The sequence below is a fragment of the Nicotiana tomentosiformis genome, chromosome 5 (genome assembly GCF_000390325.3).
Source record: "Nicotiana tomentosiformis chromosome 5, ASM39032v3, whole genome shotgun sequence".
Classification (NCBI taxonomy): domain Eukaryota; kingdom Viridiplantae; phylum Streptophyta; class Magnoliopsida; order Solanales; family Solanaceae; genus Nicotiana; species Nicotiana tomentosiformis.
The window spans coordinates 3,362,361-3,383,297 of record NC_090816.1 but is presented as its reverse complement, the minus strand read 5'-3'; positions in this window follow the sequence as shown (position 1 = coordinate 3,383,297).

Below are 20,937 nucleotides of genomic sequence, written 5' to 3'. Positions count from 1 at the left end.
CCGTACCGGTTCACTCAGTACTTTGTCTCTCAGAGATGTATTTGTCATGTATTGTTTGGTAAATGGTAAAATTATAAACTGGTTTGTCTGGATACGCCAATACATGCTTGAAAGTATCAAGGACGTTTCCTCTTCTGCGAGTAGCCTGCCTTATGGTCTACTAGTTTCTGACATTCTGAAAGTCATGAAAGTGGTTCTATCTATCTATGTCCCAAAGATTATCTCCAGCACCTATGACCAAACTGCCTTTGCCATGATGGGGTATACTTTAATTGAGGGAACCTGGCTTAAAAAGGACAAAGTATCAGAAGTCATTCCTACTCAGAGCAGTGGAGGAATAAAATCTGAAGCCATCAAATCCTCTTCTTCAGATCAACTGATGCTGATACAACATAACATTGCAGATATCAAAGACTTACTAACCTCTATGCAGGAACAAGTAAACAAGATCAGAGAAGTAACCAAGGAAACTGCGGCAGATGTGGCCAAACTTAGGATCACTCTTCAAGCCACAAGGAGGCAAGGGATCAGGGTCATGCAGGATGTTTCTGAGAAGCTAACCAAAGTCACCAAAGACATTGACGCCTCTTAAGAAAGCTTCTGCACTAAGGTGATCAGCACCCTGAATATTTCAGAATGCCTAAGTCACTCTTTTTGCTTTTTATGTTCTTTTTGGATGTGTATAGTATGAGCATTAATCGACTATGCTCATTAAAACCGCTTAGTTGTACAAATTTTATGCTTGCTTAACTAGTACTATTAACTTATCTAGTACCATTACTCCAAGTAGTTTTTTTTATTGATGTAAAAGGGGGAGAAAGAAAGAGTTTATGCAGGTGAATGCAGGTGAACATGTAAACTACAACTACAAACAAGTGTGTATAAAGAATTGCAGGTATGTAGGTGAACTACAACTACAAACAAGTGTGTTACAAAAGAGTTGCAGATTCATCAACAACCAGCTTAAAGACAGGGGAAGCACACTTAAAAATAAGTGCAGATGTAGATTCAAATCAAATTAAAATTCGCTTAAAGACAGGGGGAGCAAGCTTGAAAAGAATAGGGAAGTATCCATAAATTAGTCAAACTCTTTTTAGCTTATTGTCATCATCAAAAAGGGGGAGATTGTTAAGTGTAGAATTTTAATAATGATCCAATATCTATAAAAGAAGTCTTGACTAATGTTGTAATTTATATATTCAGGTAAAGCAAGCATTGCCAAAAAGGAATGAAGATCCACTCCATGTTTATGTATCTTGGACCATTGCCTTACATGTGACTCACTTGCAAATACAAAATAACAGATTTTGTATGAAGGAAGATTTAAAATAGAAAGGGAACAAAATGTAGTAGGAGAAAACTTGAAGAGATGCTCCTCTACCCAATATGGCATGGAGCATGAAAAGCACTCCATGGACAAAACTAATCCAGCCATCAACGGCACCCTCTCTTCTTCGACAAAGCATAGAGAAAGGAAGCAACTCCCTAGATCTCGACTTAGGAACACTTCCTGGATTATTAAATCCAGCCCATCCTTGTTGAAGAAAATAAAGACATGGGTCATGAATCACGTATCAAAAAAATAGTGCGTGCACCGATCAGAACAATGGACAACTGCTCTCAAATCTGTCTATAAGAAGACTGGCATGTATTCAAGGATAGCTGCGTAACTATACAAACTGATTCTAAACCTTTCTAGTTTTTAGTACAAACACTGTATTCTTGAGTCTACAAGTGTCATAAAAGATAGGAGGAGATAGAACTCAAAAAGAGAGTTGTGTCAACTTTACAAAAGCAATTATCACTGAATGTTGTTGATGGTGAGCAAACCAAAACCATCATCATTGTAACATATTATCAAAGATCTAAGAAGTCCCTTGTGACTCGAGGGAAACTGGATGTAAGTACCTCATCGGTACTGAACCAGTATAAAATTGATGTGTCCCTTTATCCTTCAATTTGCTCGGTTTACTTCTCTTTATCTATTCACTGTGCAGAATCTAGTCGACTAAACTCAAATTTAGTCGACTAAGTTTTAATCGACAACAATTCACCCTCCCCCCCCCCCTCTCTTGTTATTTCAAAGGGAGAGAGAAAGAGAAAATTTTCTCCGAGTTTTCATAAAGTACCCATTTTTAAAAATAAAAAAAAATTGAAGTGTTGTGTTGTATAAAGGCATAATTTTCAAAAAGGTCATTTTTTTATTATTTTATTTTAACCGAACTACACGGGTCTGATTTTCACCAGATGTGAGATACGCAGGCAAACCTTATCGGTTCCGGCCCCCAATTTTCAAAAACAAAAATCCAAAAAAATTTACCCTTTCCTTAATTCTTTCATAGAATTCTTTCCTTAGAAAATTCAAAAAAAAAAAATCATTAAATCCAAAAATATTTTCCTTTTTCTCGAAATCTTTCATTCGAAAAATAAATAAATTTGCAAATCAAAATCCAAACATATGTTTTTCCTTCTTTAGAAGTCTTTCTTCCAAAAATTCAAAGAAAAATTAATCAAAATCCAAAAAAATATTTTCTTTCGCCTTTAAGAAGTCTTTTTTTTCAAAAATTCCCAAAGAAAAAAAAAGAGTTAGCTTATGTACTTTGTTTTCGGTATTCTCGAACTACGCAAGATCTGATTCATACGGCGTAATGATACGTAGGCAATCCCTATCGGATTCGATCATTGCCATCAAATAAACTGAGTGGAAAAAAAAGAGAAGAAATAAAAAGAAAGAAAGGAGTGACAAAAATAACAAAGAAAAACAAAGAGCGAAAAACAACTAAAAAAAAAAAGCAAGAGTAAAAAATACAAAAGGAGATCTCTTTGTCCAATTTGACAAAGAAAACTGCGAAAAGTTTTTGTGAATGCTATCAAATGGCGCAAGCAAGCCGCCAGGGTAAAGCCTCCAATGGATGAAGCAAAAATGGTTATGGTCTTCTTATAGGCTAAAGAGGCAGACTACTTACAGAACATGATGTCCGTTATAGGTAATCTGTTCGCCGAGGCTATCAAAATTGAAAAAATGGTCGAAAATGGTTTTAAAATGGCCCAAATCTTGAGTCATGCTGCCTTTAAGGCTACATCACAGACCGTTCAGAATGGTTCGGGCGGTTTGATGAACAGAAACGGGAGGGGAGAGGGAGCCATGATGGCTTTGAGCTCGAGGGGGACCCGCAGGTCATTCAACCAATCACATACGCTTCCTAAGGTCCCACGACAATATTATCTCCATCAAGATATTGTTTGTGTCGTGACACTGCCTCTCTATGCGGTGATGAACGCGCAACTTTACATGCGGCCACAACATTATACACAAAATCGAGCTCCACCTCCCAGAAATGCCCGTCCCAACCAAGCTCCATATAATCCCCAACCAAATGTTCCCCAATATAATCCTCGCCCAAGAGAGCTCCTCAAAAGGAACCAGTTCACCCATATTGGTGAATCATATTCAAATTTGTTTCAAAAGCTAATCGGGCTAGGTCTGCTGCAGCCAGTGGCCCCGAATCGGTCAAATCCCGAGTCCCCTCGCACCAAGCTGATGCTAGATGTGAATACCACTCTGTAGCAGTAGGACATGATACAGAGGACTGTTGGACTCTCAAAAGGGCAATTGAAGAATTTGATCCTGCTCTAAAAGCCATTATAGCCATTGTCGCGATAGAAAAGAAACTTAAAATGGACGCCAAACCTGAAACTTTCCCTATCAGACGGGAATTTCGGTAGCCGGTCTTGCTATCTTTTATGTATTTTGGGTTATTTCAGGGTGTAATCCGAATTCCTTTACTTTACTGTCTTACTTTTTTATGTAAACCCTTCTATTTGTTTTACATATAAAATTCAAATAAATGAAATCCATATTTCATCATCTATGAATGTCTCTTTTATTAATCTTGTCACTTTTTTTATTCTTTTTTCAAGTTTTGTTAATACAGATTTTAATAACATGACATGCTTGCGGACTTCATGCCCAGATCCTAAAACGATGTCAGACCTTGAAAGAATGAATCAAGAAGTAGAGTGTGCCGAAGATAAGGCTTGTAAGAAAATAAACAAAGAAGGGACAACAAGCCTAAACTAAGTCCAAATGAAAACCGCCCTTACTTGATAGGGACAACAAGCCATGATATCAGTAGAAGTTAAAATTTCTTCTCTTCGGATCATTGTTGAAACCGAGTTCGAGGATGAAGATTGAGTCACAACCTGATTGAAGAAAATGACTTTGGTTGATGAAAAGTGATTGACTGCAGTTTGCCACAGGCAGTTGTACGAATAAAGAATAGCTCGTGCCTACAACAAGAAAGTGTGGCCCAAGAAATTTGAAGTAGGACAACTCGTTCTAAGGCATATTCTTCCGCATCACGAGGAAGCTAAATGAAAATTTGCCCCAAATTGGAAGGTCCATACATTGTCACAAGAGTGCTGCCAAAAGGGAGTATTGTATTTGGGAGACATCGAAGAAAATGTTCCCGATACAACTGTCATTGCAGACGCGGTCAAAAGGTACTATGTTTGACCCTTTACGCAGCTTTAATGCTCTCTGATTGAGATGGCGAAGGCTTTCATTCTCACTACCCAAATACTATTAACCCTTTGCTAACTTTTTGAGCCAGATACTTTTTCCTTGGCCACCCTATTTGGAACCTTGTATGTAATGAGAAATAAAAAGAAAATAGAGAGAGAGAGAGAGAGAGAAAAGAAAAAAAAAAGAAAAAAAAGAAAACAACACAGAAGAAAAACAAAACAAAAATCAAAACAAGTTCAATTTAATTGAACTACGTCTGACCTGATTCCGAAAGGATACATAGGCAGCCTCACTCTAGGGTTCGGTCACACCAAAATAAAAATCCACATTCCCCCAAAATTGAAAACTGGGGCAGATGTCACAATGGTTCGGCGATGGTTTCGCCCGAAAGGTTCCAAAGTTGTAATTCAATTCGAATTCTTTTTACCCAAATCCTTTCAAGTCCTTCTGATCAATTGGCGGGAATGTTCAAGAGTTGGAGGATACGATTACTAGGATCGGATGCAACCAAATTAGAGAAATAAAATGAGAAAGTCCTATTGGTGAAAACCTTCATGGGCACTGTAGGGCGATGGTGAATAGAGAAAATAAAAATGAGAAAGTATTGTTAGTGAAAACCCGCAAAGGGCACTATAGGGCGATGACAAGAAGAGAAATGAGAGAGATCAGCTAGTGAAAACCCGTAAAGGGCATTGTTGATCGAAAAGAGGAACCACACAGCCATGGCATCAACATAGTCTTGAGCAAGATTTTTCGGTTTCAATTCAAAAGTTGTGATGAGTTTCTAAGAGTCGGACAGTTTACACAGATCAGGCATGTCATGTTCATTGAAGTCCGCATGTACTCCCAGATAAGCCCGTCTTTCTTTTCCTGAAAGGGACACCTTTTGTTTCAAACTCATTCTCTATTCCATTATTTTATATTTCTTTTAATCCCTTTTGGTCTAACTTTATTTAAAAAATAAGGCAAAGAAAAGACGGCAAGACCGATTTACAGGGTTCTCGTTTGAAGCAAGCTGATATATTCAAAAGGCGCCCAGCCTCGACAAGGGCATCAAGTCGACCCCGACTGGCCATGATTGGCCGATGCTTTGAAATGGAAAACTTTGATAAAGCCAAAATAAAAATTCCCACAAAGGCAAAATAAAATTGAAAAAGGTTAAATCCCACACAACCAACCGTCATGGCAAAGTTTGGAAATGCCAAAGGTTCTCCGGGATCAGAAATGGAGTTGATATTCAGGAAATAATTAGTTGCAGTTGAGAAGAAGATGAGCCGAGATCAAGAGATTGAAATAATCAAAGCCACAAACCGACCTCCATTTTAAAACTAACAATTCTTTCTTTGTTTAGAACAGGAACAGAACAGTTGTAGTAAACAGTTCGTGAAAAGACGAACATCACCAAGTGAAGTTCTCAAATCCTTGATTTTCTTCCAATATACATGTAATCATTTTGCTTTTAGTTTCATATTAAGGAACCAATACCCTATCTTCAACACAGGGTACTACATCCCCTGGTTGCGTTACTTTATGCCAAAATAGGGTACGACATTCCCTAGTAGCATCCTAGAGTGCCACAAGCCTCATCTTATTGCCAACACAGGGTACGGAATTCCCTGGCTACATTCCTTTCTGCCAACATAGGGTACGGAATTCCCTAGTAGCATCCTAGAGTGCCATGAGCATCATCTTATTGCCAACACAGGATACTACATCCCTTGGCTGCATTCCTTTCTGCCAACATAGGGTACGACATTTTCTAGTAGCATCCTAGAGTGCCACAAGCCTCATCGTAATACCAACACAGGGTACTACATCCCCTGGTTGCATTTCTTATTGCAAACATAGGGTACGACATTCCCTAGTAGCATCCCAGAGTGCCAAGAGCCTCACCTTATTGCCAACACAGGGTACTACATCCCCTGGTTGCATTTATTGTTGCATACATAGGGTACGACATTCCCTAGTAGCACCCCAAAGTGCCTCTAGCCTCTTCCTATTGCTAACACAGGGTACTACATCCTCTGGCTGTATTACTTTCTGCCAACATATGGTACGACATTACCTAGTAGCATCCCAGAGTTCCAAGAGCCTCACCTTATTGCCAATACATGGTACTACATCCCCTGACTGCATTACTTTATTCTAACATAGGGTACAACATTCCCTAGTAATGTATTAGAGTGTCACGAGCCTCATCTTATTGTCAACACATAGTACTACATCCCCTGGTCACATTATTTTCTACCTACATAGGGTACGACATTCCTTAGTAGGATCTTAAAGAGCCAAGAGCCTCACCTTATTGCCAATACAGGGTACCACATCCCCTGGTTGCATTTCTTATTGCAAACGTAGGGAACGACATTCCCTAGGAGCATCCTAGAGTGCCACGAGCCTTATCTTATCGCCAACATAGGGTACTACATCCCTTGGTTGCATTACTTTCTGCCAACATAGGGTACGACATTTCCTAGTAGCATCTCAGAGCGCCACGAGCCTCATCTTATTGTCAACACAGGGTACTACATCCCATGGTTGCCTTCCTTCTTGTTAACATAGGGTACGATATACCCTATTATTAAAAAAACGTGGCTTTTTCAATTCTTTATTCTGCTATAGCAAAGATAGTTTTATGTATTTTCAATAACTCACAAAATTTTCCTAGTGCAAACTGGGGCAGAAAATTTTGTTCGTTTTGTTTGTTTGTGATGCATCAAGGACGAAGATGGTAGAGTATTGATGGAAGATGCCCAGATTAAGAGGAGATGGCAGACTTACTTTCGTAAACTTCTGAATGAAGAAGGGGATCAGGATATTGTGCTAGGCGAATTGGAGCATTCTGAAAGTCACCGCGACTTTGGGTACTACAGGCGTATCGAGGTTGAGGAGGTCATGGGAGCTATGCATAAGATGAGTAGGGGCAGAGTGACCGGGCCAGATGAGATTCCGGTGGAATTTTGGAAGTGTGTGGGGAGAGCAGGTTTGGAGTGGTTGACTAGGTTGTTTAATATTATTTTTAAGGGGAAAAGGATGCAGGATGAGTGGAGGTGGAGTATGGTGGTTCCATTGTATAAGAACAAAGGTGATATCCAGAGTTGTAACAATTATAGGGGTATCAAATTACTGAGTCATACCATGAAAGTGTAGGAGAGGGTGGTTGAAGCGAGGGTGAGGATGACAGTGTCTGTATCCGACAATCAGTTCGGGTTCATGCCGGGTCGTTCGACTACAGAAGCTATACACCTTATTAGAAGGTTGGTGTAACTATACAGAGAGAGCAAGAAGGATCTACACATGGTGTTTATTAACCTAGAGAAAGCGTATGACAAGGTTCCTAGAGAAATTCTCTGGAGATGCTTGGAGGCAAAAGGTGTGTCGGTTCCCTACATTATGGCGATTAAGGACATGTATGATGGGGCTAAGACTCGGGTTAGGACACTAGGAGGTGACTTTGAGCATTTTCCTGTTGTAATGGGGTTACACCAAGGTTCTGCGCTCAGTCCGTTCTTATTCGCCCTGGTGATGGACGCGTTAACATACCATATTCAAGGGGATGTGCCATGGTTCATGCTATTCGCCGATGACATAGTTCTGATTGATGAGTCGCGAGCCGGTGTTAACGAGAGGCTGGAGATTTGGAGACAGGCTCTTGAGTCTAAGGGTTTCAAGCTGAGCAGGACGAAGACGGAATACCTGGAGTGTAAGTTCAGCGCTGAGCCAGGAGAAGTGGGCGTGGATGTGAGGCTTGATTCGCAGGTCATCCCGAGTAGAGGCAGCTTCAAGTACCTTGGTTCGGTTATCCAGGGGGAGGGGAGATCGACGAGGATGTCACACACCGTATTGGGGTAGGATGGATGAAGTGGAGGTTAGCATCTGGAGTCCTGTGTGACAAGAGAGTGCCACCGATACTCAAAGGTAAGTTTTATAAAGCGGTGGTTAGACTGGCCATGATATATGGGGCTAAGTGTTGGCCCGTTAAGAACTCACATATCCAGAAGATGAAAGTAGTAGAAATGAGGATGTTGCGGTTGATGTGCGGGCACACTAAGATAGATAAGATTAGGAATGATGATATTCGGGAGAAGGTGCATGTGGCTCCCATTGATGACAAGATGCGGGAAGCCAGGCTTAGATGGTTTGGACATGTTCATAGGAGAAGCCCAGATGCTCCGGTACAGAGGTGTGAGCAGCTGGTTACGGAGGGCACGAGAAGAGGTAGAGGGCGGCCTAAGAAGTATTGGGGAGAGGTGATCAGGCAGGATATGGTGAGGCTCCAGATTTCCGAGGACATGACACTTGATAGGAAGATGTGGAGGTCGAGTATTAGGGTTGTAGGTTAGGAGGTAGTTGAGTCGTGCCTTACTTCGTAACATGGTGGGACTAGCCATGTAGGGTTTTTGTCTAAGATAACTAGTGGGAATGTTGTGGCTTACTATTTCACTTTTCAGTGCAAGTCCTATTTACTAGCTATCGCTTTTGCTTTACATCTTTCTTCTAGATTTCATGAGGTTCCTATTTTTCTTATGACTGTTGTGGTGATACTAATATTTACTAATATTGTCTCCCTTTACTTTGCATCTTTCTTCTGGATTTCATGGTGTTCCTATTTATCATATGATTGTTATTGTGATACTAATATTGTCTCCCTTTTTGCCCCTTTTGTCTTTTTATTTTTTTGAGTCGAGGGTCTTTTGGAAACAGACTCTCTACTCCTTCGGGGTAGGGGTAAGGTTTGCGTACACACTACCCTCCCCAGACCCCATTAGTGAGATTTTACTTGGTTGTTGTTGTTATTATTGTTTGTTTGTGATAACTTGTAGGTTTTTCTAAAATGCGTGGATTAGATATGCAAAAATAAGATTCTATCTCTTGCCATAGAAAGTGGAACGTTTGATCTCAATACCAGCCGCAACCAGCTTGGACATAATGCATGCAGAAACATAGGGTCTGAAGATCCATCTTCTCATCATCTTATCAAGAATCAAGCCTGGGAGAATATTTCATAGTTTTTTACATCGAGATCATCAAGTTTCAGTCTAAATTCAATGGGGGAAGCAAGTCAAGAATCAAGACAAGATTCCAGATGGCATTTAGATAGAAATTTTGTAACTTTTAGATTTCAAGAGTATGTAATTTTCTTTTTATTTTGATGTAATAGTAGGAACCGCGGATCGGAACCTCGACGAAACTTCGCTCGACTCTCCATCTAAGCATACTCCACCACTCTTCTTCCACTTGAACTACACGTGACCTGATTCCCTTATAACCTGAGATATGTAGGCTACCCAAAACCAAGGCTCGGTCGCAATGCCTTCTTTTCACTTCTTTTTCCTTTTAAATAATAGGGTGGTCAAAAATCAGTCACCTTTTTCATTTTCTTTGCCTGAAAACTCTTCATGTTTCCAAGCAAAGAGGGGCATGTTGTGAACACCTAATTTTTGACTGCACCCAAATTCGATACTATTTTAGTGTAAATATTTCTTTTAGGTCTAATCTTAATATTTTAAAATTTTATCTTACTCTTAATAGGTTTTATTTGAAAAATAATATATATATATATATATATATATATATATATATATATATATATATATATATATATATATATATATAAAAACTACAAAAAATATTTATATTCTTAGGGTATAAGTTTATTTCTATTTACAAGAGAAAAGAAAATTTACAAAAGATACTTGGTTTCTTTTAATTTGAATTCAAATAAGTAAGCTATGGTATCTAATCTTAGTAGTATTTAAATTATATGTAAATATTTAGTTTTTTTTCAAATATATTTTCTTAGTCTAAAAGAAGTGGGTTCATATTTTTATTATGTATTTTACTTTATTTTTTAGAAGTAAATAAAATAACATAAATAAATAAAAAAATCCTAGCTAAACCTGCAGCCCTTACCCCCTAAGAATTCATTTCCCCATGATCTGCTCCTTTCCCTAATCCCCACACTCCCTCACGTCCCCTCTCCCCACTCACAACACACACCTCACAATCCCCCCACGTTCTCACTCTTCTTCTCCGTCAACACACACACTGTTACACATTCTCTATATAAGTCATACATTTTAGATTAGTAGAAGGGGAGATTTTTTAAACGGCAACGAAATGAGAGAAAATCGAAGGAAAATAACGTTGAAAAAGAGGAAAGAAAAGATTTTTCAAAAGAAAGAGAAAAGATTGTTTTAAAAAAAAAAATTCTGTTGAGATTAAGAAAAGGAGTTCTTCGTTCGTGGCTTTTTGTTCGAGGTTGGGGTTACTTTGTACGGTCACATTTAGCGATATTGGATTTGAGATGCAACGGATTTTCTTTCTTATCTTACTGGAGCTCTTTTACTAAGGTCCTAATTCTATCCTCCTTTATTGTTATTTCTTATATTTCTTTCATAAATTCAGATCATGATGATTGGTTCCCTTTATTAGTTTTTGTTTGCCTTAATCTATTGTTTTTCTTTCTAAGCATGTGTCTTTGAGTTATCGTTACTATCTTTGAGTTTGTTCGGTGAAAGATTTCTAAGAAAAAAAAAACTAATATGGCATTAAGGTTAAAAATGGTAATGAAGATATATATGAAAGTTTTGGGCCTAGTTTCCTTGGCTAGTTAAGTCTGGACAAAATTATGCTATATTATTCCTAAGTCATAAATGGGTTAACTTTTTCTAATCATTCTTGTGAGTATGCCATGAAATATAATAAGTGTTTTCTTTATAAGATTATAGTAAGTTATTTTTATATATAAAAAAAAAATTTCTTACCTAAGTATACATTTACAATTGTTAACTACTTAGCCATGAAAACTGAAAACTTTCAAGTGTTGATTTAGTAGGAATATTATTTTTTTTAAAAAGGGTGAAATAAAGATTATGCGCACAGGAAAGATTATGTGCTTAAGATATATAGCCCATAAGTTGTGTCCATTTTTCATGTTATGTAACTTGCTTGGAGTTTTTTTTTAATATTGAAAGATTTTAAAGTTTCATTCTTTTTACTGTTTTGCTCGGGCTTTCTGTGTTAGAAAATTTTGTTGCTTTGTATGGTGAAATATTTTTATTTTCTGTTAACTTTGTTCTTAGGAATGTAAGTACTTAATTCTGATTTTGAATCCTAAAATGCAAGAATGAAGAATGCTCACTATTTTGCCGTGGAAATCCTTTTTTGTTTGGTTTATGTCGTGTTTGTCAAAACCGTTGCAAGAAAAAAAAGAGTGGTAAAAGAAATTGTGAGGGAGCGAGATGAGTTAGGAATTAATTCAAGACTCGTTGTAATAAGTAAAATATTAGTATAAATTAATGTTTTGGATCTAAAAAAAAATTGAAATACTCTAAATATGCTAGAAAGTTTTAGACGCACTTTAAATATTAGCTCATGTGTTCCTACTCGAATCTTGGATTGATATGCTTGAGTAATAAAAGGATCATGTACGCATTCCCGCATCTTAATACCTTTAAATTTATAATAATTATGTTTAATCATGTGTACATTCCGTACCTTGGTTTAACATCTAATTTCAAAGAAGTAACTTGTGCGCGTACCACATCTAGGTCAAAATAATTAATAAAATATAATAATTAATTAGGCGATAATAGACACATCACAACCAGTAATATACAAGCATAGACAAGAATTGATTTAAGCCTTACGTTAGTCAATAAAAGTGACCGTGCTAGAACCACGGGACTCGAGGGATGCCTTACACCTTTCCTTCGGTCAACAGAATTTCTTACTCAGTCTTCTATTTTCGTAGATCATAAATAAAGAGTCAAAGCTTCCGTTTGATAAGGGATTCAAATAAAAGGTGACTTAGAACACCAAAACTAAAATTTCAAGTGGCGACTCCAAATAATAAATAATCCCTTTTCAAAACATCACTTTAATTGAAAAAACTCTACTAACTCAACCTCGTAATAGAGTTGCGTGAAAAAAAAAGAGGTGTGACAAAGAGGATCAAGCTAAAATGAACGAGGTGGAAGTGTCCTACCTGTTCAATGAAGCTCAACATGCATTGAATCGGGTAACTTTGAATTTCCCTTCATTATGTACTTAGATTTAATCGTGAATAATCGTAACATTTTCCTTTGTGTTTGCAGGCCTCGGTGCTTCATCACGAGGCCTTTCTCCGATACCGGGAAGAGTTCAAACATCTCCAGGCCGAGACTCGGGAGCTTGCTGAGAAGAAGGATTCTTATAAGCTTCTTAGTGAGAAATCCCAGACTGAGCTAGAAGTGTCTCGGAAGGAGCATGTCGACCTGGTCGAGCAGGTAAGAAGAGTTCTTGAAGTTAGTGATGATGAGTCAAACTCAATAGCTAACGATCTGAACCCGTATGTTCAAAAGAAACTTGACCAGATCGAGCAGCTCCGATGGGAGGTGGATACGATCAAAGCCGAGGCCGAAGAATGGAAAAAGAACATGGATCGCCTGGCTTCGGAGAAAGAGACTTCCCGGGCATAGTTGGCTTCGGCTGAGGTTCAGCTACGGGATACAAAGGAGAAAAACTTGGAGCAGGCCCAAAAGATCGAGGGGCTCCAGTCTCAGCTAAACTCGGTTGTTTCTGGTCAAGAGAATTTGGCCAAGGAGCTCGAGGCGGCCAAGTCAAAGGTTGTCGTGGCCAAGACCGATGCTGATGAAAACGTGACTCAGTTCAAGGGTGATGTCGAGGCTATTCAGGAACAAGCGAGGAATATGGTGAATAATGTAAGGTGGAAATCCCGAAGGGAGGCCCTCGAGGGAGTCCATGCTCAGAATTATGACGTATTGGCTGAAATCGAAAATGCCAAGATATACGAAGCCAAGGCCAGGAAGCTGGCTTATCCCGAGTAAGATTCCGAGGGGTCCGAAAAGTCGGGTGGGTCTGATTATGACGAAGACCTCGTAGGCGACGACGTAGCCCCCGATGAAGATTAGGCCATTTAGGATCCTTTTTCTTTTTGTACTATCTTTTTGTTGAGGTCATTCGGTCTTTGTAAAAAAATATGTATCGGGGTTATTCATCCCTTGTAAAGAAATTTTGATATATATATATAAGGCTTTTCCCTTTCACAACTTTTGAATTTCTCCTTTTATTTGTATTCGCAAAAGTTTATCGGTGTTACCAAAAACTTTTCCCCAAAACACTTACTCCCTCCGTTCCAATTTATGTGAACATGTTTGACTGGGCACAGAGTTTAAGAAAAAATAAAAACTTTTGAAATTTGTAGTGCTAAACAAACCAAAAGGGGGCCCAGAGTATTTGTGTGGTTATAAAAGCTTCTCATTAAGGGTAGAATTATAAGTTTAAGCTAAATTATTTTCAAATTTAGAAAGAGGTCATTCTTTTTGGAATGGACCAAAAAGGAAATAGGTTCACATAAATTGGAACAAAGGGGGTATGTTTTTTAGGGTATGATATGCCGAGAGTGTGTTTTCGTAAGCTTTTGTAATCTCGGGTTTTGTTAACCCGAAAATGGCCTTAGCCTTTAGTTCGGGCAATGCCAAGTAAGTTTCATGCCCTCGAGTTTTGTTAACTCGGAATGGTCGTAGCCTTTTAATTTGGGCACTGCCAAATAAGCTTTGTGCCCTCAGGTTTTACTAACCTGGAATGGACTTAGCGTTCAAATTCAGGCACTGCCAAATAAGCTTTATGCCCTCGGGTTTTTTTAACCCGGAATGGCCGTAGCCTTTTAATTCGGGCATTGCCAAATAAGCTTTGTGCCCTCGGGTTTTGCTACCCCAGAATGGCATTAACCTTTTAATTTAGACAATGCCTACAGTCCCCGAGTGAAGTGAATGTTCAAACTCGGATTAAGGTGGCCCTTGGGTTCGACACCTTTAGGGGGTCGGGTGTAGGAAATTCCTTGAGAAATGCAAGAAACGTTTTTAAGGACAAGACGTTTATGTGCAAAGAAGAGTCTTCTTTTTTTATTCCTTTGCATAATAGTTGTACATGTATACATATTTTGTGCCAGGGCTAGAGCGGTTTGAGCGGGCATGGTTCATTTGACCGTTTGGCCCTTACAATAAATCTTATTGATCGATACCCTTCAATTACGAAGTTTCATCCCTTGTTACATTCGATATCTGAGGATATTTCCCCCAGTGTTCGGGGTTGACCGAAAAGAGGCCTCGAATACTGTTGTGATCATTGTCACATGTTCGTAGCCGGCCTTCGATTCTAAGTTAGCACGATTTACTTGTTGCCTCATTAAAAAACCTTGCCGGAAAACCCATTTGAGATAAAGTCGGTTCAAGGAAAAAAGAGTGCAATGCATGCTTTCAGACCTAGGGTCTCGTATCATCCTTTGTTGGTTATCTGCAAGTTTTAGTTTAAAATGTAAATAAAAGAAAGAACGGGACCGCACCTTAACAGTAATATCACTTTAAGTGAGTTATATTCCAGTTCTTTGGTAGTTTCTCACCGTTCATTGTTCCAATCTTGTAGGATCATTTCCCGATAATCTCGATCATTCGGTACGGTCCTTCCCAATTCAGCCCCAATTTCCCTTTGTTCGGGTTTCGGGTGCTTAGTGTGACCTTTCTTAGTAACAAGTCCCTGATATTGAAGTGTCGTAGGTTGGTCCTTCGATTGTAATACCTTTCGATCCGTTGTTTTTGGGCGGCCATCCGGAGAAGGGCGGCTTCGCGCCTTTCATCTAATAGTTCCAGGCTCGTACTCATAGCCTCGTAGTTCGATTCATTTATTGCATATCAGAGTCTGATGCTTGGTTCTCCGACCTCAACTAGTATTAAAGCTTCGGTGCCATAAACCAAAGGAAACGAGGTGCCCCTGTTACTGGACTTCGAGGTTGTACGGTATGCCCATAGGACCTCATGTAGCATTTACTTCCATTTTTCTTTAGCATCGGTTAACCTCTTTTTAAGGCTTTGAAGTATGGGTTTGTTGGTAGATTCAGCTTGTCCATTCCCACTAGGGTGATAGGGAGTGGATAAGATTCTTTTGATCTTATGGTCTTCGAGAAACTTGCTTACTTTGCTGCCAATAAATTATTTCTCGTTGTCACACACTGACATATGATGTGGTCCCAGATAAAATCGATGACTTCTTTTTCCTAACCTTATCATTTACCTGTGCTTTCACCCATTTAGAGAAATAGTCAGTCATAAATAAAATAAATTGAGTCTTACCGGGTGCCCGTGGGAGGGGGCCGACGATGTCCATCCCCCGTTTCATGAAAGGCCATGGTGACAAGACTGAATGTAGCAGTTCTCTTACTCGATGAATCATCGTAGCATGCCTTTGACATTCATCATATTTTCCTACGAACTCCTTTGCGTCTTTTTCCATGTCGATCCAATAGTAACTGACTCTGATTAATTTTCGAACCAGTGATTCGATACCCGAATAATTTCCACAGGTACCTTTGTGGATTTCCCTCAAAACGTACTCAGTATCCCCCAGCCCTAGACATATTGCAAGTGGGCCATCAAATATTTTTCTGAACAGGGTTCCTTCTTCGGTCAGGCTAAATCGGGCTACCTTCATACGCAGGGCTCTCGACTCTTTCGGGTTCAAGGGCAGTTTTCCGATCCTGAGATATTCCACGTACTTATTGTTCTGGTCCCAAGTTAGGCTCGAGTTAATCTCGGCGTGGCCTTCTTCCACTACCGATTTCATAAGTTGTACGCCTTCTCTCGAGTTTATCTCGTTGTCTAACGATCCCAAGTTAGCGAGGGCATCAGCCTCACTGTTTTGATCTCGAGGCATATGTTGCAAAGTCCATTCTTTGAACCGATGCAATGTCACATGTAACTTGTCCAAGTATCTCTGCATTCATTATTCTCTGACCTCGAATGTCCCATTAACTTGGTTTACCACAAGGAGGGGGTCGCTCTTGGCTTCGATCACCTCTGCCCCCAAGCTCTTAGCTAGTTCAAGGCCTGCAATCATGGCGTCATATTCGGCCTCGTTGTTAGTCATTTCACAAGTTTTAATAGATTGTCTAATTATATTACCTGTTGGTGGTTTTCGTATGATGCCAAGTCCGTACCCTTTTGTGTTTGAGGCGCCGTCCATGAATATGGTCCAGATTCCCGAGGAAATTCCGGAGTTAACCAGTAACTTTCTTTCGACCTCGGGTATTAGGGCCGGTGTAAGGTCGGCCACAAAGTCTTCCAAAATTTGAGACTTAATGGCGGTCTGAGGTTGGTACTCGATATCATAACCACTTATTTCTATGCCCCATTTGGACAATCGGCCCGAGAGTTCGGGCTTATGCATAACGTTCCTTAACGGGTAAGTAGTTACGATACATATAGGGTGACATTGGATGTATGGTTTTAGCTTCCTAGAGGCGCTTAGCAAAGCGAGCGCTAGTTTTTCCAAGTGAGGGCACCTAGTTTCGGCCTCACCTAAGGTCCTACTAATATAGTAAATTGGAAATTACGTACCTTGCTCTTCCCGAACTATAACTCCGCTTACCGCTATCTCCGAGACCGCCAGGTACAAGTACCTTCATTCGTTTGTCTTTGGTGTGTGAAGTAGCGAGGGGCTCGATAAGTATATCTTGAGTTCCTCCAAATCTCGATGGCATTACGTGGTCCACGAGAAATTATTCTTTTTCTTTAACAGAGCGAAGAATCAGTGGCCGTTGTCGGACGACCTCGAAATAAATTTCCCCAGGACAGCTCTTCGCCCGGTTAACCTTTGCATGGCCTTTACGTTGTCCATGACCATGATATCTTCGATGGCTTTAATCTTATCGAGATTGATCTCGATTCCCCGATTGGATACTATGAATCCGAGAAACTTACCTCACCTAACTCCAAACGCATATTTTTCCGGGTTCAGCTTTATATTGTACTGTTTTAGTATGCTGAAGGTTTCCTGCAAATGTTTTAAATGGTCCTCTGCTCGTAGGGACTTAACTAACATGCCGTCGATGTAAACTTCCATTGATTTTCCTATTCGTTTTTCGAACATCTGATTTACTAGGCGTTGGTACGTGGCACCGACATTTTTTAATCCAAACAGCATTACATTATAACAGTATGTGCCGTATTTAGTGATGAAGGAGGTTTTTTCCTAGTCACCCAGGTCCATCCGTATTTGGTTGTACCCGGAATAGGCGTCGAGAAAACTGAGGATCTCGTGGCCGGCCGTGGCATCGATCATACAGTCGATGTTGCGCAAAGTAAAAGAGTCTTTAGGGCATGCTTTATTCAAATCTTTGTAATCTACACACATTCTTAGTTTATTCCCATTTTTAGGGACTACCACTACGTTTGCTAACCAATCAGGGTATTTAACCTCCCGAATAGACCCTATTTTAAGGAGTTTAGATACCTCATCCTTGATGAAAGTGTGTTTGACCTCGGACTGAGGCCTCCTCTTCTGCTTGACCGAGTTGATTTTTGGGTCGAGGCTTAGCTTGTGAGTGGTTATCTCCGGTGGGATCCCTGTCATATCAAGATGGGACCAAGCAAAACTATCTATGTTAGCTACAAGAAATTGAATAAGTTTTTCCTGAGCTCTTCCCCGTGCCCAGGTACACCTTCCGATCGGGCAGATGCTCGACCAATATAACCTGTTCCAGCTCTTCGACCGTTGATTTAGTTGCATTGGAGTTATCAGGGATTATAAAAGACTGAGGAACCCTGTAATCATCGTGTTCATAAGTCTCTTGCTTTCCCGGTGTGGCCGGTATCAGTGACTGCTATTTGGCCTCTTGGTTTGCGCCCGAATTCGGTTCCTTTGATGTTGCGAGTATTGATATTGGAATCACTTCTTCGACTGTAAACATCTCTTTTACGACCAGTTATTCCCCGTAGATTGTCTTAATCCCCCCCCCCCCTCCCGGAGTTGGGAATTTTAACACATGGTAAAGAGTTGAGGGCACTGCCCCCATGTTGTGGATCCATGGCCTTTCGAGAAGGGCATTGTACCTCATGTCTCCTTCGATCACATAAAATTTGGCTTCTTGTATAGTTCCGGTGGTATTAACCGGTAACAGTATCTCCCCCTTGGTGGTTTCACATGCCATGTTGAACCCGTTTAGAACTCGGACCGCATGCACGATTTTGCCTTGTAGACCGAGCTGCTCCACGACCCTCGACCGAATGATGTTGGCCGAGCTACCTGGATCAATCAACACACGTTTAATTCGAGTTTTATTTACGAGTACAGATATTACCAGTGCATCATTGTGAGGCTGTACGATCCCTTCCGTATCCTCGTCGCTGAAAGATAAAATTCCTTCTAGTATGTAGTCTCGGGTTCGTTTCTCCCTAGTGATGGATACTTTGGTGCGTTTTAACATCGGCCCCTGTGGGATATCGATTCCACCGATGATCATATTTATGACATGTTGAGGATCGGTATCCTCTTATTCTGTCTATTTGTTAGAATCCCTGTTCCCAAAGTGGTTCTTGGCTCGGTCGCTCAAGAATTCTCGAAGGTGTCCATTGTTAAATAAACGGGCTACTTCTTCTCTCAACTGTCGACAATCTTTCGTTCTATGACCGCGAGTGCCATGATATTTGCACATCTGGTTAGGGTCCCTTTGAGTTGGTTCGGATTGTAGAGGCCGAGGCCATTTAGTATCATTGATGTGCCCGATAACTGATACGATGGCTGCAGCATCGACATTAAAGTTGTATTCCGATAGCCTTGGTGCTTCTTTAGGCCCGATGGACCTTTTAGAAGCTGTTTTTGGTCATGAGCCCCCGATTGCTTCGACCTTGGTCATTTCTCCTTTCATTTCTTATGGTGTTCCGTCCGTACCCACTGCTCCTCCGATCTTCATTATATGGAAGATATCGATCCATGTTTGATCTTAGTTCACGATTAATGTCTCTCTTGACTCTATCGAAGATTCTGACGGGATAAACAGACTCCGAAGGGGTCCCAAGCTGGTCATCTTCGACTCTGATTTTCAATTGGTATCAGTAATGTACATCGGCCCAGGTAACGACAGGGTATTCTATCATATTCTGCTTTAGTTGTTGTGAAGCCACGGATCTTCAAATATTGAGTCCCTAAGTGAAATCTTGAACAGCCCAATCATCGACGATTGGCGGTAGATCTATTTGTTTGATTTGAAAACGGGACGAGAATTCCCTGATCATCTCATTATCCTTCTGTTTAACTTTGAAAAGATCTGATTTCCTGGTTTCGACCTTGATGGCACCAGCATGTGCTTTTATGAAGGAGTCTGCAAGCATAGCAAATGAGTCAATAAAATTAGGAGGTAAGTTGTGATACCATATCATAGCTCCCTTTGACAGGGTCTCCCCAAATTTTTTCAGTATAATAGACTCGATCTCGTCGTCTTCCAAGTCGTTCCCTTTGATGGCGAATGTGTAAAAGGTTACATGCTCATTTAGATCGGTCGTTCCGTTATACTTAGGTATTTCGGGCATACAGACGTTCTTAGGGATTGGCTTCGGAGTCGCGCTTGGAGGAAAAGGTTTCTGCACGAACTTCTTGGAATCCAGTCCTTTCAGTATATGAGGTGCTCCTGGGATTTGATCTACCCTCGAATTGTAGGTTTTCACCTTTTTGTTGTTCGTTTCGATTTTCTTTTCCCCTGATTCTATTCATTTTGTCAGCTCCTCGAGCATCTTTATAATATCGGGGTTAGTACCCGATTCTTGCTCATTTGACCTTACTACGACCAGTTCATTTCTGCGGGTGACTTCACGGGGCGGATCGGGTTCAACCATGCTCGGCGCCTGACTTTGACTCTTCAACGGAGCTATCGCCACTTGTTGATCTTGGAACATTTTGAAGATCACCCGTAGGTTGATTTCGTCTTCTTCATTATTTTGTGTATTTTGAGCTGCCGATCGGGCCCCACCACGGACGCTATTTTCGGGGTCAGTAGGTAGGTTTGCATCGATGGCCACATGTGAATTAACATCAATCGAATCTGTAATCGGGAATCCCAATGGGACCAACGGGTGACCCTACGTTACCGGGCGCCATGTTGTTATTCTCACCCTGATGACTGGACTCGTTATAGATATGTATGGGTGCTAATTGAGAGTTTGACATTTTTAGCCTGATAGACACTTCAAAGAGCAAGCGTAACGTAGTGTGTGTTATGGAGATTTGTATCAAATAACCACTATTATACTTAGCCCCATGGTGGGCGCCAAACTGTTTACCCTCAAAATCGGATAACAATTGAATTTGTTAGTGGTTTAAAAGATATGCGGATTAACTTGATACAAAGCAATAAATTAGATTGCAATTGAAATAAATAACGATAGATTAACCGTAAACCACACGAGTTGGATGATTTCGGCTTAGGAAAGTAGGCCACCCTTGAATTGAATGCACTTTATTTGACACCAAAATATCCAAGAGTAAGAACTTAGAGAATGTATAGCTTATTAGTGTATGTTACAGTGTCTCTTATGATTTGTCAAGTCCCCTTTATATATTAGGGGAGATATACCTTTTAA